The 27,221-nt window shown below is 38.6% G+C and overlaps 1 protein-coding gene and 1 pseudogene across 1 annotated transcript in view; both read left to right on the top strand.

Annotated features, from left to right (window-relative positions):
- The window catches only part of IL1RAPL2 (interleukin 1 receptor accessory protein like 2), a 1,126,326-nt gene that overhangs the window by 236,480 nt on the left and 862,625 nt on the right, over positions 1-27,221 (top strand). The window lies entirely within an intron of this gene.
- On the top strand, positions 312-991 carry LOC116812217 (large ribosomal subunit protein eL20-like; annotated as a pseudogene).

Consider the following 27,221-nt stretch of genomic DNA (forward strand, 5'->3'; position numbering starts at 1 on the left):
TCCCTTTGCTCTTTCTGACTTTTCATTCAGTTCAAGCTCTCCGTCTTTTGTAAGAAATGTTGTTCTCCATCCTGCTGAAGCATTAGGTTGCTGTTTCCCCAGGCCAATCAGTCTGAAGATAACTTTATGATGCTGCTAGAGCGTGATACCATAGTTTATCCATTCTTCCTGATTTCATCAGGGTGCCTGATGCCTGTTAGATAACTTTGGGGATGCAGACTGTTTGGTCCAGCCTTGTTGCAATCAGCAGTTTTTAGCAATGACTACCTAGACTTATCTTTGAGATCTTTGATAATTTAATCAGTAAAAACATGACATGGCCTTTTGTAGGCTGCAGTGAGTGCAGATAGAGTGCCACGAAGGCCTCTGGCACGCTGCAAGAGTAAAAGGTGGCAGGGCACCGCCTGCCCACTCCCAAATGCTGCATGCTTCCCCTCTACCACATGCAAATCTTTGCACTTAATCATGTCATTGCCAAGTCCCGCTTCTGGTACTTTGTATCTCAGCTAAAGAAGATGAAGAAGTCTTTGGGGGAAATTGTCTTGTGTGGGTAGGTATTTGAGCAATTCTGTCTGCAGGTGAAGAACTTCAGCTTGTGGCTGCACCACAACTCATGCAGTGGCACCCACAACTCATGCAGTGGCACCCATAACATGTACCAGGAATACCTGGACTTGGCCACTGGGGGTGCTGTCACCCAGTACTACAGAGAAATGGGTGCCCAGCAATGTGGTTGGGCCCACTGGATCCAGATTGTGAAGGTAGAAGGGATCTCGGCCAGCAGGTGCCAGCAATCAAACAGTTCCACAACTCCAAGATCAAGTTTGTGCTGTCCCACCACATCCTGCATTGTCAGCACAAGCCACACTTCACCACCAAGATGCCCAGCCCAACACCTTCTTTTAGGTGTAGGGCCCTCTCACTCCTGGTCTGCCCAAATAAACCCAAAAACTTCCAGGTGCTAAAGAAAATGCCCAGGACGTGGTGTTGAAATATGCAAAGAGTTGATACCATGTGGGACATCTGATGACCTTAGTATACCACAATAGTCTTTATTGTAGTGGACACAGAGAAGGAACTCGAAGACTCTTTTTGATGATCCTGACATAATCAGGAGGAGACAGTGAACAAACTTTATTTCACAGGAGGCTCTGATGATGAGTGGTAAATTTAGGATATGTTCAAGATTATTCTGCTTTCCTCCTTTTACAATAAGTCAAGTATTCATTAATCAACCACTCTAAGACCTTGTGCAAAGCACTGTGGGAGATATGATGATCTATTAAACTGGGTTTTCTTTCAAACTTAAATTCTAGTTGGAGTGACAAGACCTGAAAAATTAGATAACACAGGAGATAAATAGTTCAAGGCAATAATAGAAGAGGTATCATGAGACAAAACATTATTATTTGACAAATGAATGGCACAGACAAGTGTTCTAGAGGTTGCAAGAAGATAGAGCTGAGAGGCATGCTAATATAGTGCCTTTTTCTCCTGCTGTTTTCTCTGCCTAAAATGTCCAGTGTATACATCCCTCTCCACCTGTAAAATTCCTATTTCTCTTTTGAGATACAGTCATTGCCTATTCAGTGCAATCTTCATCAGCCCACCCAGAGTTAATCACATTACCTCTCATAAGCCCATAGAATCTTAGACTCACTGAGAGTATAAAAGCACATGTTAATGCCTAGTGTTCCATTATTGGAACGCTAAGCATGTGGGAATTATTTATATCCTACTGCTCAAGGTCATCACCACGGTCTGATTGAAGAATTAAATTGCAACCTCAGGCATAAATGGGTTTATTATTCACTATAATTATTCACTTACACATTGGATTCCTCTACCAGACTGAGACCTTCAAGGGTAGGGGCAATTTGATATTAATTTATCTTTCTGTCCCAAGAACCTACCTTAGAATTGGACACATAGTGTTCAGTACATTTATTGAAGTGAAATGAGTGTAGTGGAAAGAGTACTGGACTTGGAATCAGAATTAAAACTGTCCTGGGCTTGGTAAATGTTTGTTTTTCTGAAATGTGTGTCATGTCACCTCTCTGCACTGAATAAAATGATCTCTAAAGTTCTTATAGCACTGAAAACTGTGCAATCCTAGCCTGGGAGTAGTTATCAAAGGTTTTCCATAATTGCTGTTGATAACAAATAATAATCACAACAGTTAACATTTACTGCATACTTACTATGTGCTAGGCATAGAACATGAATTATGTTCTTCAACCCTCAAAATAACCCTATGTGGTAGGTACTATTACACTCATTTTCCAGATGAAGCCAAGACTCCAAGAGGTTAATTTGCTAGAAGTCACACAGCTAGAAACTGTTGAAACAGAGACTCTAGTTCAAATCTTTTTGAACCTAGAGGCCTTTGCTCTTAATAGCCACACTAGTCATTCTCAACCCTGGCTGCATATGAGAATCACCAGGGAGTTTTTAAAAAATAGTGATTGCCAGGCCCAACTCTGCAGAGATTCTGGTTCAATTGATCTGGGATGAGGACTAAACATTGGCAGCTTTTAAAAGCTTCCCAGGAGATTCTAATATGCCACCAGGTTTGAGAACTATTTCATTACATTACTCAGCCTTTGAGACTACACCTGGGCCTTGTAAAATTTTGCAGTTTAGATGGACAAGAGAAAGAAGGACATTCTGGATAGGAATTCTGTTTAAGCTTTAAGGTGATACACAACTATCTGAATGTGTTTTATTTCTCTGAAGCAGGTGCCCTTTTTTGTATCAAAGCTACTTACAGCTGAGTATATATAGGCCGGACTTAGTTCCTGATGCAATTGCATTTGGAAACAGTTTCAAGAGTTTCCTCAGTTCAGAGACGGATGGCTTCTGCACTGGCTGCTATTAGGTCGTCTGCCACTCTTCTGACAGAGGTCAACAGGAAAAACTACTTCCTTGTGTAGGGACAGCAGGATTGGTTCTCTTTGCCCCTATAGTAGACTGAAAACCTGTCAGTTTCTAAGCAACCGTTTAAATCTGGAATTCATGAATCAGATTACCTGACTGAGAAAGCTGGAATGAAGAGAATTTTGAAAAAGGCATGGAATGGCTTCCCCTTCCTTTATGGTACAACACTTGTCATGGGGCTGGCTTTACAGCATTCTTGAAGACATTGTTCTCTGGTCACTGCAGTAAAAGAAGCAGCTTCTGTGGAGTTTTGTTGGCTGCTGCTGCTGAGGTTGGGGACAGTTTCCTGAGGATGGTATACCTGAGGGAATAGAGAACAACAAAGAAGTTGGTAGTAAAATGATATTACCTTCTGCATGTGGCCATTGAGAGGATTAACTGAGATAATCCATGTAAAGGGGTTAGCATAGTGCCTGGTTCAGAGGTAGTCCTCTGTAAATGCTGTTGGCTGCTTGTATTTCTGTGTATTTGTCAAAACAGGATAGTGATAAGACGGCAGAAAGATGCCAACAGATACAGTTTGAGGTGATGTTTCTTTTATGACAAAGGATTAGAAACTAGAGGGATGGTATGAATAGCAGCAGATAGGGCACCATGCTTCCTGGTGAAAGCATGGCACTCAGATTTCTGCAAATTTCCTTGGGGGTATGCAGCTGTGGGTGACACCACTTGCTTGAAATAAGGATTTTGTCAGGGTCTAGAAGGTCCTTTAGCCATTTTTACTATATTTTACTTTAATCCTTTCCCGATACTTCCCAACTATTTTTCAGACTCTGACTACAAATCTACCTACTCACCAAGGTCAAATAAATGACCACAACTCTTTCACATTCTTAAGTATTTATGGGAATAATAGGTGAGGGGAAGCTCACTTTGCAGGAAACATCATTTAGTGGGATAGGCCTGTTTGAGGTCTACCCCTGCAGGGCTCTGGTGATGCTTTGGAATAGGGTTTATCTTTATTAGGAAGTAGTAAGACCTTGGCTTCAAATGAGAACAAAACATCTCTTAGACAGGAGAGTTTTTTCCTTTGAAAATGCTCAATATAAAATAATGCAAACTTGTAAAAATTTTAATTAGTACAGCAATGTATAAGAATTAAAAATCCCTGTTCTGTTTTCCACAAGCCCACCATCAGTCTCAACCCCCCAGATGATCACGGTTAACTCTTTGTCATGCATCCTTCCAGATCTTTCCCCATCCATCTATAAATAAATATATGTACAAAACTAGGATTCCACTATAGTATATAGTATCTGTTTTCCCTCTCACATAATAATATGTCTTGGAGATTTTTTCTATGTTAATACATTGGGCTCTGTATATTATTTTTTTAAAGCAACTATATAATATAAATGGACTTTTGGTTTTGTTCCCTTTTTTATCTTTATGAACAAAACATTTTTAAATAAAAACAGCACTTATGTGTTAATCCAATTATCTAACTTCATACAGTCAATAAGTGGGGAAGTCAAGGTTTGGACCAATGTTGGCTGATTCCAGAACTCATGGTATTAACTGCTAGGCATTGCTGTCATTTCCACAAATTATTTTCACTCTAGTTTTCTAATGTAGGCAGTAGTTATGAGGCAACAATTAAATCTCAGAGTTGAAAGGAACCTTTAAGACAAGTTATTTAGTTTAACCTCTCACTCTGCAAGCAAATTGTTAGATGTTTACTTATTAGGAAAAATCATTCCTGAAACTTTATTTTGGCCAAATAAAACTCCATTAATTTGCATTTGCAGTGGTAGAAACTGTGGGTTGCTTAAACAATAGTTTATCTTGCCTCCTTTAGATTTTATATCACCATTTTTTCATATCATAATCCTCTGACATAGGTAGAGTAGGCTATTATTATGCCCATTTCATAAATGGGGACACTAAGGATCAGGGAAATTAAGAGACTTGGATTTAGACAGTCAGTTGTGGAAGGCCACTTGAATGGCAGGCAAAGCACCTTAGACTTTCCCCTGAAGGGAGTGAGGAGTTATTGAAGACTTTTGAGCAGGGTTGAGGTTATGGGTTTAGGTGGATGGAGGTCAGTAGGTGGTAACAGGACAACTGGAAAACATTAGGAATAGGAGTCGCAAGAGCCAAGTTAGCAAGCCAAGTCAGCCATTCAGGTGCAAGTAGATAAGGAGCATGATTAATCTTGATAGTTATCAGGCTTGAAAGAAGAGGATAGATATAAGAAAAAGTAAGAAGACAATCTTGCTGGAGATGGGGGACTGGAGAGAGAAAAGAGGTAAAGATGATTCCAGAGATATTGCCCAGAAGAAAATCAATGTTGGAGGGAAGAGTAGTTTGGATTAGTTGTTGAATGCTGGCAGTTAGATATTTAAGTAGAAATGCGAAGCAATCTTTGGAAAATGTAGGACTGGGACTTGGGTGAAAGCAGTTCTGAGGTTCAGCATCAAGAGTGGTCTACCTTCACAGAGCTTTTCACACACTCAGGACATTAGGTCTGAAAAGGGATCTTAAAAGTCATGTACTTGAGGTCCCTCATTTTACAGATAAGACCAATAGATGATATAAATTGCCCAGGGCTTCACATAGTTCCTGAGAGGTGATGATAAATCAGATCTTTTGAGTCTTAGTTCTTTACTTTTACGTGAAAATGAGAAGTTGCAAACTGGTAATGAACCACTGATAGTTATGTTTGGCCAGTAGGGTTATATTACTGTTCAAAAATACTTGCTGCCTCTCTCTGCTCCGCCTTCCCCTTAACATCAACCTTAGCCACATGGCTTACTTTGGTCAATGAAATGTGAGCAGAAGTAATATGCATTATTTTTGAGATGAGCATTAAGGCAAAATTTAAGTGTATAATCCACCAGATTTTCTTTTCCTTCTGTCATGAGGTCATCAATATTCTAGATAGAAGTAGCTCTGTCAGCTTGAGCCCCAGACTGAACATGATATGGAACAGAGACACAACTTACCTATGATGGGAGATGATATACGTAACAAAAAAATTTTTGTTGTAAGCTAAGATCTCAGGGTCATGTGTCAATGCAGCATAACCTAGCCTGTCCTAACTAATACAGCCTACAACATTCTGAAAAACTGAATCAGTCTCTAACATTTAAAAATTTGGAGAGTTAACAGAAAAATCGAGACTTCAGGTTTCTGATGAGAAATTGGGAGAGGTGGCAACATTTAGCCAACTTACATACACATGGCATGAATTGTCTGAGGTTGCATAGCAGTTCTTCCCTTAGAAATTTGTGTTGACTGTAGTTTATACTCGGTATCCACTATTCCTAATTGTATCTTATACCCACCCATTTTTTCTTTATTTACATTTACATATTTACATATTACATTTATTTACATTATCTGCCTGGGCCTTGCAAGCATTTGAATTTGCCACCCTGGCTTTATTATAGCTTTCCACTCCTTGGGGAGAAAATGCTACAGACAAAAACAACAGAGGACTGGAGACAGAAATTTAGATAGTACCTACCTATAAGTGTGAGAAAAAGAATCAGTAGAGAGACAAATAACTGCCTAGAAAAGTAACAGAAAAAAAACCCCGAATTGCATAGTGACCAAAACAAACAAAAAAACAAGAGTCAGGAAAGAGGGATGATCAACATCAGGTAAAACTACAGAGTTCAAGAATAAAGGTAGTGAAAAAAAGCAGGTCACATGTAACCCATTAGGGAATAATTGCAGTGCTTTGGTGATTACGGAAGCCAGAGGATAAGAGATTAAGGGGAAAGTGCTGCTGAGAGGATGGAGGCATTGAGATAATTTCTTTTTTAATGTTTGGTATTGAATGGAAGGAGAAAAGTAATTGGTCTCTAAAATGGCAGCAGAATCAAGCCAAAGACTATTTTCTTCCTCTTTTTTTTTTCTGTTTTTGAAAGAGGGACAAATTTTTGCAAAGCAGAGTAAGGAGGAACCAGGTGATTGAGGGAGCAAAGTCTGGGAGATGTCTGGGAGGTGTGGACGGAGAACACACCTGATGCAGTTATTTTAGAAATAAAGGATAATAGACGTTCATCTAAGTCTGCTGACATAATGTATGGGGTCTTAGTGAATCATCAGGAGTGACTCAGAAGAAGCAGTGTCTGGGTCCCACAATGGGTATTGGGTAAGGGAAGAATTATGACCTTGTCTAGAAGTTCATTGAAGGTCTGCTGTCTCTGGTTACGGTTTTGAATGAAGAGCAGACAGGCAGTGAAGGATCTGATCACTGAGAGACTGAATGCTGTTTGTGGCAGGAACCTGAGCTCTATGCTCAGATATAATCTTGGTGCCATTCTGGCCCTCTTTTCTGTCAGTTCTGCAATTGTACTAATAAGGAATGTCTCTTGTCTCCCATAGGTTAATGAGTTTGGGGAGGAAAAATGCAGAGTTTACTATGATGGCAGGAAGGGCAATGCAAATGGCCTGCTGAGAAACTTGAAATGCACCAAAGGGCTTTGAATTTCATTTCAACCGACAAACATTCTGCTCATCAAACAGCACCCCCTGAAGAAGCAATTCAGAATTACTAAATATACTAAATTCAGTAGTTTTCAGCCTGTGATCCTAGACACCTGGAAACCCTACTGATGATCTGCATACAGAGTCCTACACTATTAGTGCTTACGATATGACAGTGTCTATATTTCTGTCAATGACATAAAATGGGAACTTACTTATGCTATATTACCATCTCATTATTATGCTTGGGTTTGGGAAAAAAATGCAACTGACCCATAGACCTTCCCTGTAATGCAACAAAAAGAGAGCCACTCTGTGTCATGATGTTTATGGAGACCATGCTGTCATTCCTACTATGACCACAATGAGAGTATTACCAGGGACTTCCTGATGGGGTCTTAGTGAAGAATGAAGACAAGATTGTTCTGTTTTTTTTTTTTTCTGCCTTAACAAGAGCAGCAGCACTTATCTCACTACATCCAGTAAAGTCTGTTTTGTGGAGGCATACAGGTGGAGAGGGGACTTGGAGATGAAAGCTGGTAATAGGTGGCCCATAGGATCATTTGCCTATGGAAGGGATTGAAGAATAGAAACAAAAGTATAGTCACTATTTAAGTGTTATGGGGTTTGAATTATGTGTCCATTCTGTCAGCAGACTCATTTTTCTGAGTGTAGAATGGGGCCACAATATAGAAGAGGAGGGTAGTGTGGTGGTGGGAAATGTTCTGCCTCGGGAGGGAGGGAAGGATGTGTAGAGAAGGAAGGGACGGATTTTTGGACTATAGAGTAAAAAGCAAAGAGAGAATGACTGGTTTTCAACTGTGTTTGAATTTATTGTTTCTTCTTATGTCACTAGACTATGCTAGGGACAAAAATTAAGAATTAGCACAATGAGCAAGGCCCATATTCTCTTCAGCTTATTCACTCAACTATAACAGTGACAACTGGGGATATTCTATTAGAGCACTAGATTACTTCTCAGAATAGCAACTGTTTTCCTTGATTACATGAATGTTGTAAGTGACGTACTGATTCATACTTTTATGGCTGGCCTCATATGGGAGATTGAAAAATCCTTTCTGAGGAAGTGGTATTTATACAGGGACCTCAAGGATGAGTAGGAGCTAGTCAGCAGTGGTGGGATGGGGAGAAGGGATTGCTTTAGGAAACAGTATGCATGTACAATTGTCTTGGGAAGGGAAGGAGCAAGGAATGCCTAAGGATTTGAGAGAAGATCAGTGGAGCATGGTGAATAAATAGGAGAGTGGTATCAGATGGGGCTGAAAAGGTAGACAAACACCAGAAGCATAAAGATTTTTTTTGTGGGACTCAGCTTTGAACATTCATTGAAAGCAAGTTTATGAATATTATTAGATATATTGTACTAGAAAATCTTCATATTCTCGGGCTTGTGTTGTATGTATGGTTACTTGTTTGATCATTCATTCCAACAAGCTGATGTTAAATATCTGCCATATGCCAAGTGTTTTGTGCCACAGAGTTGCATACCTCCCAGATCTGTGTAAATTTCAGCTGCCACCAACAATGTGGTCACTTTTTCAGTCCTTTCCTTAGGATAGCATCAGACTCAGCTTCTTTTCATTATTATTATCTTATGTATAACATTGCTGGTTTGAAGAACAGGGCCCAATGCCAGTGACCTCTGCTGCCGGCTATCCAGAAAATATTTTCTAAAACTCTCCTTAAGCTCCTGGTAGGCAAGAGCAGGAGAGAGAAAGGAAACTGCAGCTGTGTCTTCATGCCAGTAAAGCAGCATTTGGAGAGTTATTAGGCTTAGTTCTTACAGCTCTTTTCAACTATGAGCTTTGACAAAGAGTCCGTAATTGTCATTTTGAAGGTCGGTGGATGTCACTTCCTTCCTCCTTGGTCTTTCTAGTTTTTCTTTATTTAGACTGTTTTTTTCCCTACTGCCTTTTTCCGTTTGTTCCATCTCTTTTATTCAGTTATCCTAGCCATCTCTCTGAGCATGGGTACCAGGGGTAAGGACCCTATTCTCAGTAACAGGGAAAGAGGAGCTGTACTCAGATAGGCTAGCCCTGACCCAGGAATGCACCTCTGCAGACATCTTTATCCTCCTTCACAAATAGTATTTGTGCTGAAGGAATCAAGTCAATGGCAAAGAAAAACTGGCTTTCTTACCTGGATACCTATTTAAGAAGTTTTCTCCACTTACTCCGGCCTTTACTAATCTGACCTTTCTCTGAACTGTATCATACATCCCCACTGTGAATAAGAACCATATGATTTGCCTCTTGATGGTTTGTTGTATTGAATTAGTTTCTGAATATTTAGTATTTATTGATTTTGTTTCCCTAACAGGATTTGAAATTCTCTTGGGAAAGGGACTATAACCATACTTATATCTTATTATCTTAGAGATGATCAAAATTGCAGGCATGCAGTTTAGCCATTCAATGGATATTTGACTGATTTAACGAGACCTGCCACTTTATTGTACAAAGCAATCTAACATAGAGGAAGACTTTTAGATTCCCACTACCATTTATTTGATTATTAAAAGACAGTAGAATTTTTGACAATGATTCTATTGTCACCCTCCCTCAGTTGTCTTTCTACTGGTAGACCTGTATGTAGGCATGGCTTTAGATGAAACATCTATTTCTTTGTGTCAAATTCTGCTCCTTTGTGTGGCAGTCTGCATTATACAAGAATGCCCTTGCCTTATTTCTACATCAAAGAAAGTGAGAGCCAAGAAATGTTCTTAATGAGTTCTTTTTGGTTCTTATGCCCTCTGAAGCAGCCCAGGAGGAAGAGAGGACAATAATAGGGGAGGACAGCAATATAGGGAAGTAGGAAGATGGTATAAATGAAAGGGACAGATGTCACTTGAGGCCTCAAATTAACTTCATCAGATCTTTGAATTGCTGCAAATAAATGGCAAGTGCGGAGCAGGGAGCAGTATGTGAAGAAGACATTCTTTGGTCTTGGCAGCCTGTGCTTGTATAACAAAGATGAGAGATGGAGTTGCTAGTATTCTCTGTTGAAGATGTAGGAGTTCAATAGTGGAGAAAAAAGAAAAATCTAAGAAAGCAAATAATTGGGATAGGGAAAGGGGGTTATGTTTGTTTTCTATTTCTGTTGTAACAAATTACAACAATCTTGGTGGTTAACACAACACACATTTATTATTTTACAGCACTGGAAACCAGGAGTCCAAAATGGGTATCACTGAGAAAAAAACAAGATGTGGGCAGGGCTGCATTCTTTTCTGGAAACTCTAGGGGAGAATTCGTTTCTTTGTCTTTTTCAGCTTCTTGAGGGTGCCTGAATTCCTTGGACTGTGGTACCCTTCCATCTTCAAAGAACCAACTAACTCTGGACAAACTCTGGTGAAGAGTATGTACGTGACATAGGAGATACGGGGCAGGAAACGCCGAGCGAAAGCCAATGAGCTTCTGAAGATATAAAATAATTTATATTTTATGAGAGACAAATGGCTTGAGAGCCTAGTCATGCTGCTTTAAAATAATTTTATGTTTTTTAATGCATATGAATACATTTATACATGTAATGTGTTTCTGTTAGAGTGAAAGTTAGTACTGTTTAGTTCTGTGATTTAATACATAGTATAAGATAAAGTCCATGGACACAATTTTGTGAATAATCTTAAACTTAGCCTTCTTTTCCCAGAGCTAATTGTTTAATGCTTTCTTCACCCTCTGCTTTATAGCCTTCTGTTTCATTCTGGGACACATTCCACCCCCCTCATTTTTTTTTTTTTTTTTTTTGGTTCCTAGCCTTTTCCCTTTGTACCTCTACTGACATCATACGTGTTTTTGATAATTTAATAAAATACATAGAGTCAATCACAGTATATATACAGTTTTGGGGCAAAAATTCTGTTTAGGAAGACTTCTAAAATATTTCATTCCATGCTAGTTAAAATTTAAGTTTAAAGATAATATTTTTACAGTTCCCTGTAGCCAATTCCCTAGAACCTCTTTAATTTATATTCTATTTCTAATTCCACTTCTGATGCTTCAGTGCTCTGACATGTGGCCTGCTTAGAAAAAAAATAACTTTGTTGAGGATACTATATGACTCGTGACTTTTCCCTAACTTGCTTTGGTCGGAGCCATGGATTTAATTTTTATGTGGGCTACAGTGTAATTCTAATTCATGACTATAGTGTGTACTCTTTATCCTGGGTTATTTTACAAAAGGAGTTTAGATTAGCCACCCCCAAAGTGACTACATGTATACAAGCTTTCTATTTCTATTATTGGAGAAAGAACTCCTGAGTTTCTGCCCTACTGATAGTGAGTCAATACTCCCATAATTGTACATAAAGGAAGGCATGCAGTGAGCCCTTCAGACAAAATGCTTTCATCAGTCTCCTTAGTCTTTGATTAGTCCTTCCTTCCTAGAATGACCTCATCTCTCTCAGAATGACTTAAAAAGAAGCATAGCTTTAAAAAATGAGAATAACTGCTAATGACTTTATGATCCTGAGGCAAAGTTTTCTTTGCACAATAAATGCTTAGTTATGTTTTGATAGTCAAATGTGGTGATGGAAAAAATGTATGATAGGCAGTTTGAATCAGTCAGTGTAGAAAACTCAGAAAAGAGGAGATATAGCCCAATGGTTAAATTTGGGGGCTCTGGAATCATGAAAAGTTGGTTTGGGTTCTAAGCTCAACACTTAATGGCTTTATGGCCTTAAACAGTTACTTAACCTTTCTGAACTTAACTTTGCATATGTGTAGTATTGCCTATCTTAGAGGGTTAATTGCATCACAGGGAGATTTTCATTGAAGGCTGTTTCCCTAAGTAAGTTGGTAGCTGCTCTGAAGTTTCACTAAGAAATCAACTTGCAAAAAGCAGATAATAGGAGAAAAGACATATACATTTCTTTAACATATGTACATGGGATCCTTTAGAATGAAGACCAAAAGATACAGGGGAACTGTTAATTTTTATGCTTAGGTTCAACAAAGTATGGACAGCTGTGTAGAAACATGATTGGACAAAAAGTGTATGATCTAATGAATAGGTTGAGTGGGGAAACCCAGCAAGTCCTGTCTGTCTAGATTCTTCTTGTCCTCTCTGAGCACACGGTTCTTCCTTCTGGGCATGGGGCAGGACCCTCTCTGGAATGGAAGGGTCTCATGAGCTACAGCCATACAAAGTAGGTCAGATAATTTCTTTATGGCTGGTTTTGCCACAGAAAGTCAGAGGGAAAGTTAAAGTAATATTTTTAGATTTTACGGCTGGCTTGGGGGAACACGGGTTCTGGTTTCCATGACCTGCCTTGAAGGAGGGTGATTCTAGTTTCTATGGCAAGCCTCGAGGGAGAATGGAACTGTGAGAAAGGAGGATAGCAGAAGGTTAAAGAAAAACTTTTGTATCTGAGGCTGCTCCTGAGGCCTTAATTTTGGGGTATTGTTTTCTGAGCCCCAACACTGCCCATCCAAGAAATGTAAGTGCAGAGACACACTAGAAATGAAACAGAAATAAGGCAGCCTAATGTAGTTGCTCAGTGGATGGGCTCTGGAGCTGGATTCAACTCCATGCTTTACCATTTAGTAGATGTATGACTTCAGGCAAGTTACTTTACCTTCTGTACTTCAATTTTCTTATCTATAAAATGGGAACAATAATAGTGCCTACCTCAAAGCCTTGGTATGAAGATTAAATGAATACAGATAAAATAATAAGCAAAGTGTCTGACATTTAATTAATGTTTAAGAAAGACTATCTCTTATTACTGAAACTAATGCTGTTAGTACTATTAATAAAAAGATGATATATATAGAGATACAAGGAAGGATCAAGGATGACTCCTATTTTTCAAGCTTGAGCAACTGGTCCTGTGGTAGTGCCATTCATTGAGATGGGGAAAAGTGAAGGAGGAATAGATTTGGGCGTGTGTTTAGTGACTAACAAGTTTTGTTTTTTGACATGTTGAGTGTGAGATGCCTGTGGAATATCAGTATATAGTTAGTCAGTTTTGGCCGGGCACGGTGGCTCACGCCTGTAATCCCAGCACTTTGGGAGGCCGAGGCGGGAGGATCATGAGGTCAGGAGATTGAGACCACAGTGAAACCCCGTCTGTACTAAAAATACAAAAATAGCCGGGCGTGGTGGCGGGCACCTATAGTCCCAGCTACTCGGGAGGCTGAGGCGGGAGAGTGGAGTGAACCCAGGAGGCGGAGCTTGCAGTGAGCCAAGATCGCACCACTGCACTCCAGCCTGGGCGACAGAGCGAGACTCTGTCTGAAGAAAAAAAAAAAAAAAAAAAAAAAAAGGTCAGTTTTTCTGTGTCTGGAGATCACAGAATTGTCATCCAGGAATGTACGTTTGGGAGAAGTCAGTATTCTGATTTTTAAGATTATGATACTGGATGACATAACCAAGAAACATAATTTAGAAAGAGAAGGGAGGAGAGCCCAGGATCAATCTCACGGGCATAGAGGGTGAGGAATCAGTAAAGAAAATGAATAGATAAGGAAAGAAGGTAGGAAGGAAATCTACCTTTCATGATAATTGAGACAGAAGAGTGTTTCAAGAAGAGAGTAATCAACTGTGTAAAATCAGGACATAGAAACATCAATTGAATTTGACTCCTTTGAGAAGCTTGGTTATGAAGATGCATAGAAAAATTGAATGGTGGCCTGGATGAGTCATCAAGGAAGGATCTATTTTTTATAATATAGAACATTATAGTGAATGTTTATATTGCAATAGAGACAATACACTAAAAAAGGAGAAATTAAAGAAGAGAAAACAGGAGAGAATGGGATCCAGAGTACAATAGAGGAGCAGGGATACTTCCTATATTTCTATGAGATAAAGTACATAGCACAATGCCTGGCATATGTAAGTGTTCAATGAATAGTATCTGTTATGTTTATTGTTGTTGTTGTTACTGTATTAACTCAAGAGCCCAAGCTGGCTTGCATGTGGAAAAGACAGTTTGAGCATGCACAGAGCCAATAGCCTTCATGGAATGAAAGGCCTTGGTGAGCAGAAAGCATTTAGAGTGCTCTATCCTAAACAAAGGCAAAAACATGTGGTTCCAGCATATACAGATGCCCCTCAATTTACAATACGATTATGTTCAGATAAACCAATCATAAATTGAAAATATAAAGTCAAAAATGTGTTTCATACTACAACACAGCAGATAGTTCCCAACTTATGATGGTTCAATTTATGACTTTTTCACTTTATGATGGTGGGAAAGCAATACACATTCAGTAGAAGCTGTAACCCCATCCTAAGTCATAAGGAGCTCCTTGACTTATGATGGGTTTACATCCTAATATACCCATTGTAATGTCAAACAATTGTTAAGACAAACTATCCTGAATCAGAAACTGTCCGGAAAAGCATTTGGTTAGGTTGGCCTATCTACCCTAACCAATTTTTTTTATATCATGGGAGGATGGGAGATTTCTTTGATTATCATATGGATGAAAAGATAAGGTACTTTTATTTTAGCAACTGTACTTCAAAGAAATGACTCTAAGAAATGGGTAGATCTAGTTCTGTTGAGATTCATTGATCAGCACATCCCTGGACAGGTAGCCAACACTCTCCTAGTACGTGTTGTCCCTATAACATGTGTACTTAAAGGAAAAATAAAGTGTACCCATTAATTATATTTACCTTAGCAAAATGTGCTTCCATATGATAACATTATGCGGTAAAAATGCTTTGTGATTCACACTGTTTGTGTGATGTTATGCTCTCAATACAATGAGCTGAAGGCTTTTGGCTATTATTCCTTTAGAAACAAGTGCCTCTTTTTGAGGGCTGATTTTGTCCATAGTATCTTGAAATGCTTTTTGCCTATTCATCTCTAAGTATAAATATGAGGGTTTTTTTTTTAATCCTGCAAAATTTCCCATAAACGTGTGTTTTTAAATCTTTCCTGAAGTGGTCTTTATGCAACCAATAGAAATCTAAATATTTGATCAGTTTTCCACCCTGTGTTCTCTAGATATAAAGAAAAGTTTGACTGGTATTAGATATGAAAAATGGAATGTGCTTTAAAATTTTCAATCTGTCATTTGAGATCAGTATCAGAAAGAGATACCTATTAGACTCTTTCCACAACTGTCTCTTATTGTTGTTAAAGTTTACAAGAAGTTACCTGGCCAGGAAATGGGTTTCACTGGTTTTAAACATCCGTTGTTATTGGTACCATGTATCTGCTCTCCTGAGTACTGAGCCCAGCCATTTGGTTTATGTGAGTTTCTAGACTCCTATGTATTTGCCTTACTCTCTAGGATTTAGGCTTTTTTGGTTCCCATACTTTGCTTGGTCTAGCCTGTCACACTTTGTTCTTTGTGCCTTTAGACCTGTGTGTGCTTGCTTGATTTAATTTATTATCTTGTCTCAACTGCTGATTCAGCTTTGCCTTCTGACTCTTGAGCCCTGGACTAATTCTCATCCTAGAGCAGCAGGTTTTGAGCCTTGCCTCCATGCTACATTGTGACCTCAGCACCAGCATTGAGAGCTGGTCTAACTCATAGGTCTAACTCAATACAACGTTTCTGATTTTCATAGCAGCTGTGGTAGAATAAAAAGAATACTGTGCTTAATGTTTGAATCTCTGGGTTTAAGCTATAGCACTGCCAGAAACTCACTAAATGTCTACAGACAAATATCTTAGCGTCTCTGAATTTCAGTTTTCTCTTTTGTAAGATACGAATAATATTCTCCTTACTCATTTTTGTGATTAAATAAGATATCTTATGTAAAAATGCCTAATGTGATAACCGGCAAATGTTTGTAAAATATTTAATCTCAATTTTGGACACTCTGATACTCTCATATAAGTTTTTTTGTTTCCATTATTAGCCTGTTTCTTTTTATAAGCAAGTGCTTAATTTATTTCCGTAACAAATAATCATAAGTAAAATGTATCAGTCCAAAAGTTTTCTGGTAAAAAATCAAAGTGAAATTACAACACAAACTTATTTTAACAAGGTCCTGAGTTTCCCAATTAACTTGTCTCCAATTCTTATGTATTCTGATAACCAATTGCATTATATCCCTTCTGAAAGCAATATGACAACTTGTAAATTTCTGGCAAAGAAACTGAGTATCTAGAACTGAGCAAAAGTATCACAGTGATTACAACAAATAATTTTTGTCTATTTGCTCGTAAATCTATTTTTTTAACTTTTTATTATACTTTAAGTTCCACGATACATGTGCAGCATGTGTAGGTTTGTTACAGAGGTATACATGTGCCATGGTGGTTTGCTGAACCCATCAACCTGTCATCTACATTAGGTATTTCTCCTAATGCTATCCCTCCCCTTTCCCCCCACCCCTTGACAGGCCCCGATGTGTGATGTTTCCTTCCCTGTGCCCATATGTTCTCATTGTTCAACTCCCACTTATGAGTGAGAACATGTGGTGTTTGGTTTTCTGTTCTGTCTTATTTTGTTGAGAATGATAGTTTCCAGCTTCATCCATGTCTCTGCAAAGGACATGAACTCATTCTTTTTCATGGGTGAATAATATTCCATGGTGTATATGTGCCACATTTTCTTTATCCAGTCTATCACTGATGAGCATTTGGGTTGGTTCCAAATCTGTGCTATTGTGAATAGTGCTACAATAAAAATACATGTGTATGTGTCTTTGTAGTAGAATGATTTACAGTCTTTGGGTATATACCCAGTAATGGGATTGCTGGGTCAAATGGTATTTCTAGTTCTAGATCCTTGAGGAATCGCCACACTGTCTTCCACAATGGTTGAACTAATTTGCACTCCCACCAACAGTGTAAAAGCCTTCCTATTTCTCCACATCCTCTCCAGCATCTGTTGTTTCCTGACTTTTTAATGATCACCATTCTATCTCGTGTGAGATAGTATCTCATTGTGGTTTTGATTTGCATTTCTCTAATGACCAGTGATGATGAGCTTTTTTTCATATGTTTGTTGGACACTTAAATGTCTTCTTTTAAAAAGTGTTTGTTTATATCCTTTGCCCAGTTTCTGATGGGGTGGTTTGTTTTTTTTGTTGTAAATTTAAGTTCCTTGTAGATTCTGGATATTAGTCCTTTGTCAGATGGATAGATTGTAAAAATTTTCTCCCATTCTGTAAGTTGCCTGTTCGCTCTGATGCTAGTTTCTTTTGCTGTGCAGAAGCTCTTTAGTTTAATTAGATCCCATTTTGTCAATTTTGACTTTTGTTGCCATTGCTTTTGGTGTTTTAGTCATGAAGTCTTTGCCCATGCCTATGTCCTGAATGGTATTGCCTAGGTTTTTTTCTAGGGTTTTTATGGTTTTAGGTCTTACATTTAAATCTTCAATCCATCTTGAGTTGATTTTTGTATAAGGTATAAGGAAGGGGTCCAGTTTCAGTTTTCTGCATATGGCTAGCCAGTTTTCCCAGCACCATTTATTAAATAGGGAATCCTTTCCCCATTGCTTGTTTTTGTCAGGTTTGTCAAAGATCAGATGGTTGTAGATGTGTGGTGTTATTTCTGGGGACTCGATTCTGTTTCATTTGGTCTATATATCTGTTTTGGTACCAGTACCATGCTGTTTTTGTTACTGTAGCCTGGTAGTATACTTTGAAGTCAGTTAGCGTTATGCCTCCAGCTTTGTTCTTTTTGCTTAGAATTGTCTTGTCTATATGGGCTCTTTTTTGGTTCCATATGAAATTTAAAGTAGTTTTTTTTCAAATTTTGTGCAGAAAGTCAGTGTTAGCTTGATGGGGATAGCATTGAATCTATAAATTACTTTAGGCAGTGTAGCCATTTTCACAATATTGATTTTTCCTATCCATGAGCATGGAATGTTTTTCCATTTGTTTGTGTCCCCTCTTATTTCCTTGAGCAGTGGTTTGCAGTTCTCCTTGAAGAGTTCCATCACATTCCTTGTAATTTGTATTCCTAGGTATTTTATTCTCTTTGTAGCAATTTTGAATGGGAGTTCATTCATGATTTGTCTCTCTGTTTGTCTATTACTGATGTATAGGAATGCTTGTGATTTTTGCACATTGATTTTGTATCCTAAGACTTTGCTGAAGTTGCTAGTCAGCTTAAGGATTTTTTGGGCTGAGACAATGGTGTTTTCTAAATATATAATCATGTCATCTGCAAACAGGGATAATTTGAATTCCTCTCTTCCTATTTGCATACCGTTTATTTCTTTCTCTTGCCTGATTGCCCTAGCCAGAACTTAAAGTACTATGTTGAATAGGAGTGGTGAGAGAGGTCATCCTTTCCTTGTGCTGGTTTTCAAAGGGAATGCTTCCAGCTTTTGCCCATTCAGTATGATATTGGCAGTGGGTTTGTCATAAATAGCTCTTATTATTTTGAGATACGTTCCATCAATACCTAGTTTATTGATAGTTTTTAGCAGGAAGGGATTTGAATTTTATCAAAGGCCTTTTCTGCATCAATTGAGATAATCATGTGGTTTTTGTCATTGTTTCTGTTTATGTGATGGATTTCATTTATTGATTTGCATATGTTGAACCAGCCTTGCATCCCAGGGATGAAGCTGACTTGATTGTAGTGGATAAGCTTTTTGATCTGCTGCTGGATTCAGTTTGCCAGTATTTTATTGAAGATTTTTGCATCGATGTTCATCAGGGATATTGGCCTGAAATTTTGTTTTGTTTTGTTGTGTCTCTGCCAGGTTTTGGTATCAGTATGATGCTGACCTCATAAAATGAGTTAAGGAGGAGTCCCTCTTTTTCAATTGTTTGGAATACTTTCAGAAGGAATGGTACCAGCTCCTCTTTGTACCTCTGGTAGAATTGGGCTCTGAATTAGTCTGGTCCTGGGCTTTTTTGGTTGGTAGGCTATTAATTACTGCCTCAATTTCAGAACTTGTTATTGGTCTATTCAGGGTTTTGACTTCTTCCTGGTTTAGTCTTGGGAGGGTGTATGTTTCCAGGAATTTATCCATTTCTTCTAGATTTTCTAGCTTATTTGTGTAGAGGTGTTTATAGTATTTTCTGATGGTAGTTTATATTTCTGTGGAATCAGTGGTGATCTCCCCTTTATACTTTTTTATTGTGTCTATTTGATTCTTCTCTCTTTTCTTCTTTGTTAGTCTGGCTAATGGTCTATTTTGTTAATATTTTCACAAAACCAGCTCCTGGATTAATTTATTTTTTGAAGGGTTTTTCATGTCTCTACCTCATTCAGTTCTGCTTTGATCTTAGTTATTTCTTTTTTTTCAAATCACACTATTTATTGCCATACAGTTTGTTTCTCTTTTCTTTTGGTTCACAAAGCTTAAATGGGGAGGATAACAAAAACAAATCTCATAGGGAATATACCCTATAGACGAAACACATTAACTACACAGTGAGTTCCGAAATTATTAAAGTCTAGTTGCTCATTTAGGATGGGAGCAGGCCTCTGTGGAAAGTATAGTCTAATTAAAGTTTGAGGTGTGCCTTATACCAGGGGTTCTCAGGGGAGATGATCTGACCCGACACAGCAGAGGTTCATAGATGCTAAAGGGTTGTTCTGGTGTTGGTGGGCAAAGCTTTGGGGGTTAGCTCAAAGGCAAATAAGGTATGGCCCTGACAGCATGAGCTCTTCCTCTTGGAGAGGCCACTAACAGTGCAGCCCTGCTAGGGCCTAAGTTCTCAAACTGTCTGTGAAACTTTTAGGATTATATGTATTTTGGATTCCAGTAGTTGAGGTCAATAGCTCAGATATGGGGCCTGATAAGGTGTGGCCTAACATTCTTGAGGGGAGAGGGCTTATCACAGCAAAACATGTCACTCATGTAGCAAATCATATAAGTGTTTGGAATCATTTTAAGGCTACAAAACAATAACACAACATGAATTTCTCTAAGTGCTCTGGAATATATCATTGTTAGATGCACCATAATTTGATCATAGTTTAAGCTGATCACATAATGTTTTTAAATTTAGTTGGTCAAATGAAAGTCATTTAATAAACATAACTGGTGAAGTGGAGGTCATATTGGTTAGTTTTAGTAATTTCCTATTACAAAATATATTATCAGTTGCAGATATCAGTTGCTCCAGTAATCCTGCATAACAAACCACCTGAAACCCAAAGGCTTAAAACAATGATCATTTAATATTGCTCATGAAAGTACAGTTTAAGTTTAGGTAGTTCATTCTTATGGTCTTGGCTAAACTCATCTGTATGCAATCAACTGCAAATTGAGGAGGCTCCTTTGTTGATCTTGTCTGAGTTCTTTGACATGTTTATGCATGCTTGAAGGTTGAATGGATTTTGTCTAACCTAAAATGGCCCTTGACTGAAACAGCTGGGATGACTGAAAATAAGGAAGCCTCAACTCTCCTCCATATCTCTCACAGCCTTTTACATATTACCCAGTTTTAGTTTAATGAGGAAAATGTCTTTGGAATGTTTCTGAGGATACTATTTAGAATTTGTTTTTATGTTTTTTATTAGTTTTTTCTTGTCTTCTGCTAGCTTTTGAATTTGTTTGCTCTTGCTTCTCTAGTTCTTTTGTGATGTTAGGGTGTCGATTTTAGATCTTTCCTGCTTTCTCCTGTAGGAATTTAGTGCTATGAATTTTCCTCTAAACACTACTTTAGCTGTGTCCCAAAGATTCTGGTGCATTGTGTCTTTGTTCTCATTGGTTTCAAAGAACTTATTTATTTCTGCCTTAATTTCATTATTTACCCAGTAGTCATTCAGGAGCAGGTTGTTCAGTTTCCAACTAGTTGTGCGGTGTCAAGTTTTTAAATTCTGAGTTCTAATTTGATTGCACTATGGTCTCAGAGACTGTTTGTTATGATTTCCATTCTTTTGCATTTGTGAGGAGTGTTTTACTTCTAATTACATGGTCAATTTTACAATAAGTGCTATGTGGTGCTGAGAAGAATGTATATTCTGTTGATTTGGGGTGGAGAGTACTGTGGATGTCTATTAGGTTGGCTTGGTCCAGAGCTGAGTTCAATTCCTGAATATCCTCGTTAATTTTGTTTCATTGATCTGTCTAATATTGACAGTGGGGTGTTAAATTCTCCCACTATTATTGTGTGGGAGTCTAAGTCTCTTTGTAGGTCTCCAAGAACTTGCTTTATGAATTTGGCTGCTCCTGTATTGGGTGCATATATATTTAGGATGGTTAGCTCTTCTTGTTGCATTGATCCCTTTACCATTATGGAATGCCTTTCTTTGTCTTTTTTGATCTTTGTTGGTTGAAAGTCTGTTTTATTAGAGACTAGAATTACAACCCCTGCTTTTTTGTTTGCTTTCCATTTGCTTGGTAAATCTTCCTCCATCCCTTTATTTTGAGCCTGTGTGTGTCTTTGCACATGAGATGGGTCTCCTGAGTACAGCACAACGATGGGTCTTGACTCTTTATCCAATTTGCCAGTCTGTGACTTTTAACTGGGGCATTTAGCCTGTTTCCATTTAAGGTTAATATTGTTATGTGTGAATTTGATCCTGTCATTATGATGCTAGCTGGTTATTTCAACCAATAGTTGATGCAGTTTCTTCATAGTATTGATGGTCTTTACATTTTGGTTCGTTTTGCAGTGGCTGGTAGTGGTTTTTCCTTTCCATATTTAGTGGTTCCTTCAGGAGTTCTTCTAAGGCAGGCCTGGTGGTTACAAAATCCCTCAGCAATTGCTTGTCTGTAAAGGAGTTTATTTCTCCTTCCCTTATGAAGCTTAGTTTGGCTGCATATGAAATTCTGGGTTGAAAATACTTTTCTTTAAGAATATTAGATATTGTCCCCCACTCTCTTCTGGCTTGTAGTGTTTCCACAGAGAGATCCGCTGTTAGTCTGATGGGCTTCCCTTTGTGGGTAACCCTACCTTTCTCTCTGGTTGCTCTTGACATTTTTTCCTTCATTTCGACTTTGGTGAATCTGACAATTGTGTGTCTTGGAGTTGCTCTTCTCAAGGAGTATCTTTATGGTGTTCTCTGTATTTCCTGAATTTGAATGTTGGCCTGTCTTGTTAGGTTGGGGAAGTTCTCCTGGATAATATCCTGAAGTGTGTTTTCCAACTTGCTTCCATTCTCCCAGTCACTTTCAAGTATACCAATCAAACGTAGGTTTGGTCTTTTCACATAGTCCCTTATTTATTGGAGGCTTTGTTCATTCCATTTCATTATTTTTCCTCTAATCTTGTCTTCAAACTTTATTTCATTAAGTTGATCTTCAGCCTCTGGTACCTTTTCTTCCACTTGATCAATTTGGCTATTGATACTTGTGTATGCTTCACGAAGTTCTCATGCTGTGTTTTTCAGCTCCACTGGGTCATTTATGTTCTTCTCTAAACTGGCTATTCTAGTTAGCAATTACTCTAACCTTTTTTCAAGGTTCTTAGCTTCCTTGCATTGGGTTAGAACATGTTCCTTTAGCTCAGAGGAGTTTGTTATTACCCACCTTCTGAAGCCTACTTCTGTCAGTTTGTCAAACTAATTTTTCGTCCAGTTTTATTCCCTTGCTGGCAAGGAGTTGTGATCCTTTGGAGGACAAGAGGCATTTTGGTTTTTTGAATTTTCAGTCTTTTTATGCTGGCTTTTCCTCTTCTTCGTGGATTTATCTACCTTTCATCTTTACTGTTGGTGACCTTTGGATGGATTTTTTGCATGGTTGTCTTTTTTGTTAATATTGATGGTATTGCTTTCTGTTTATTAGTTTTCTTCTAACAGTTAGGCTCCTCTTCTGCAAGTCTGCTGGAGTTTGCTGGGGGTCCATTCCAGACCCTGTTTGCCTGGATATCACCAGCGGAGGCTGCAAAACAGCAAAGGTTGCTGCCTCCTCCTTCCTCTGGAAGCTTTGTCCCAAAGGGGCACTTGCCAGATGTCAACTGGACTCTCCTGCATGAGGTGTCTGTCGACTCCTGTTGGGAGGTGTCTCACCATCTGGAGACACGGGAGTCAGGGACCCACTTGAGGAGGCAGTCTGTCCCTTAGCAGAGCTCGAGCGTTGTGCTGGGAGATCCACTGTTCTCTTCAGAGCTAGGAGGCAGGAATGTTTAAGTCTGCTGAAGCTGCACCCACAGCTGCCCCCTCCCCCAAGTGCTCTGTCTCAGGGAGATGGGAGTTTTATCTATAAGTCCCTGACTGGGGCTGTTGCCTTTCTTTCAGAGACATCCTGCCCAGAGAGGAGGAATCTAGAGAGGTAGTCTGACTACAGTGGCTTTGTGGCACTGCAGTGGGCTCTGCTTAGTCCAAACTTCCTGGCAGCTTTGTTTACCCTGTTAGGGGAGAATGGGCTACTCAAGTCTCAGTAATGGCAGACGCCCCTCTCCCAACCAAGCTTGAGCATCCAAGGTCGACTTCAGGCTGCTGTGCTGGCAGTGAGAATTTCAAGCCAGTGGATCTTACCTTGCTGGGCTCTGTGGGGTTGGGATCTGCTGAGCAAGACCACTTGGTTCCCTGGCTTCAGCCCCCTTTCCAGGGGAGTGAACATTTCTGTCTTGCTGATGTTCCAGGTGCCACTGGGGTATGAAAAAAAACTCTTGCAGCTAGCTCAGTGTCTGCCCAAATGACTGCCCAGTTTTGTGCTTGAAACCCAGGGCTCTTGTGGTATAGGCACCCAAGGGAATCTCCTGGTCTGTGGGTTGCAAAGACCATGGGAAAAGCCTAATATCTGGGCTGGATAGCAGCATCCCTCACTGCAGGGTCACCCACGACTTCCCTTGGCTAGGGGAGGGAGCTCCCCCACCCCTTGCGATTCCCAGGTTAGGTGACACCCCACCCTGCTTCTGCTTGCTCTCCGTGGGCTGCACCCACTGTCTAACCAGTCCCAATGAGATGAACTGGGTACTTTAGTTGGAAATGCAGAAATCACCCAGCTTCTATGTTGGTCTCACTGGGAGCTGCAGCCAGAGCTGTTTGTATTCGGCCATCTTGGTAAATCTGTTTTTATCCAAGAAATAATCTGATTCAACCTTTGTCCATTTATAAAATGTGATTGTTTCTTCCATTCAATGGATTCATAAGAACAGCATCATAACATGACATTTTAATGTATAGCATTTTGGATATGCAATGGGTGAAGTCATGCTCTTGAAATACAGCTCTATATGATTAAAAGTACCTGTTGTCACATGGTCTAATCATAAAGAAGATGAAAGAGTGAATCAGCTCTTATTGACACTTAGTGCATGGACAGGTACTCTGTACATAGCATTCTGTTAAATGCTTAGGACAATCCAGTGAGGCAAACATCGTTATTACTGATTTAGAGATGGAAGAACTGAACCTCACACAGGTTAAGGAATCTGCCTACAGTCATGCAGCTGGTTAAGGGTAGAGCTGGGATTCAAACTCTGGTATTCCTTATTCTGGCTCCCTGTGCTGTTTTTACTACATGAGGCAAACTAGTCCTGTCTCCTGATAACAGAATGATAGAGGAGATCCTCTACCTTTACAGGTTGTTAAAGTGGTTTATCCAACTCTTGGCAGTGAACAGATGTAACCAAGTGTGAAAGGACAGGATAATCAGGGGACACAGAATGGGCAAAGACTGAGTAAGACATATTCAGAAGTATGTTTTATTCAGCTAATTCATGGCTACCAAATCTTAGACCTGCAAGTAGGTACAACTCAACTCTTTTTGCCTTCCTCAAAAAAGAGGAAGAAAAAAGAGAAAGGTCAGTGCTGAGGAAATATATCACTATGGTATGCAGAATGGTATCTGTTAATTATTTTGGTGTTGTGTCACTCCTGTCACTATCTTACTAGGTGAAAGCAGCAGTGTTTTTATTCAAGATATATGTGTGTGATATTGTTTTCAATGGGAAATAAATCATGGATGCTACAGTCTTATGTCCCCAAGAAAATTTCATAAGTTTTTAATGCATTTATCATGCATCCCTACAGATAACTTTCCCCAGGAAAATTCAGCCATCAGTTTTGTCCATGTTGTTAATATATATGACATCCGTAATGTTACAGTGTAGAGTCAGAAAGAGTTCATATTTAAGCTCTTCCATTTATTATTTAGGTGACCATCGTCAATTTACTTAATCTCTCTGAATTTCAACTCCTTCTATCAAATGGATCTTAAGACTATTTTATGGGTCTATAATAAAGAGGAAATTAGGAAAAATACGTGTACAGATTCTTTTATGTCCTGTTACAGTGTCACATGGCAATTAATAAAAGCTAATTCCATTGCTGATAATGACAACACTCCTACAGTAATTTAAGTTACATTAGTTCTGCACTGCTCATATCCAGTTTGGCAGGGCAGCTGTTATTGTGTATGCATGTGTGTATTGTTTTCCCATCTAGAATGTTTATCTCTTGAGGAAGGGAAGTGTCAGAAACTGTTTTTGTATCTCTAGGGCCTTCTCATTGCTTTATTTACTAGCATAGTTACTTGTAATGACTATCACAGGAAAGTTATGTAGCACTTTGAACTGATTTTCAAGATAATTATTAAACAATAATAACTATGTTTCTTCTTAGGTATTTTGTCTATAAGTAGTGAAGGCTATAGGTAGGAGTGTTTATTTCATTATGCCGTGTGGTTTGATTAACAGCCTTTTTCTGCAAGAGTATTTTATCAAAGATTTTTTTCAAATACGGGACAATTTAAATCACTAAATTTAAAGATTTTAAGGAAATAAAATATTTTAAAACTAGCAAACATTTACTGAATGCTAATTATTTGTCAGATTCTATTCTAAGTCCTTTGGACATATTAAATAATTTAATCCTTACAAAGACTGTATGAGATAGAATATCATTATGATTTCCATTTTACAGATAAAGAAACTAAAGCACAGGGAGGTTAAGTAACTTGCCCATGGTCACACAGCTAACATGTAGCAGGGCAGGGAGTCACACATAGGTAATCCAACTCTAGAATCTCCTATGAGTTTCAGCATTATATTGCCTCTTAGTGTATGTTGGTGCTAAATTTTTAAATAAAATGAACTTTGGCTACAGCTATCATTATTACTGATTCTTAAATATTATGCATTTATTCTGATCACTGATCTCTTTCACACACGCTGATTAGGATTTTCCATCTGTAATTTGTCCTGCTTTTCTTAGTTGGGAGTCCATATAGTTTTTACAAACTTTTCATCAAAAGCCGTTGCGGGTAGCTTTCTTCATGTGTCATCTAATTAAAATATCACTCTGAGACTGTTCCTACATTTAAAAAACCTTTACTTTTATCTCTCCACATTTTCTGATCTCTCCTTACTATTCTGCTTACATGTAACTGAAGCCTGCAGGAGTCTATTAGCCTTGTGTAAGCATACCATTGGCTTGCCATTAGATATGCTGTTGAAACGAAGCAGTTTTTCATTTTTTTTTTCAAGAGTATCTCTTTTCCTCTGTCTGCCTATGTAGGAATCCATCTACTCTGTTCAGGATTACTTGAAATTTCTATATCATGCATTAGCAAGTGAACCTCAGCTTTTATAGTCTTGGATACATACTGCTTTAGAAATGTTCTTGTCATACTAATGTAAAAATCAACAGATACGTATTCCTGCCGGGCAAAAAAGGTTTTGAGGATAAATATAAAGTATTTTCGCTACAGCCATTTAATTTTTTTGTTTTTGCTTTATTTTTATTTTATTTTTTGATAAATAATCATATATAATTATGGGGCACACAGTGATTGTGATGTTTCAGAAATATTATTAAAAGTAGCTAATATCTGATATTTCAAACTCCAGTTGTTCATTGTGGGAGATTTCATTCTATCTGCTTTCACATTGGTTTTCCTTACAAACTTGAGGCTCTGTTCTTGCCTATATCTTTCTGAGAAGGAAGACTGAAAAAAAATGGAAGTATTTCCTGAGGAGGTGGCATCATTTCTTTTGAGAATATGATGTATAGAATGGACAGCTTTCTTCTCTCTACCTTAGACAGATTTTCA

Source organism: Hylobates moloch, unplaced genomic scaffold, assembly GCF_009828535.3.
Source record: "Hylobates moloch isolate HMO894 unplaced genomic scaffold, HMol_V3 SCAFFOLD_7, whole genome shotgun sequence".
Classification (NCBI taxonomy): Eukaryota; Metazoa; Chordata; class Mammalia; order Primates; family Hylobatidae; genus Hylobates; species Hylobates moloch.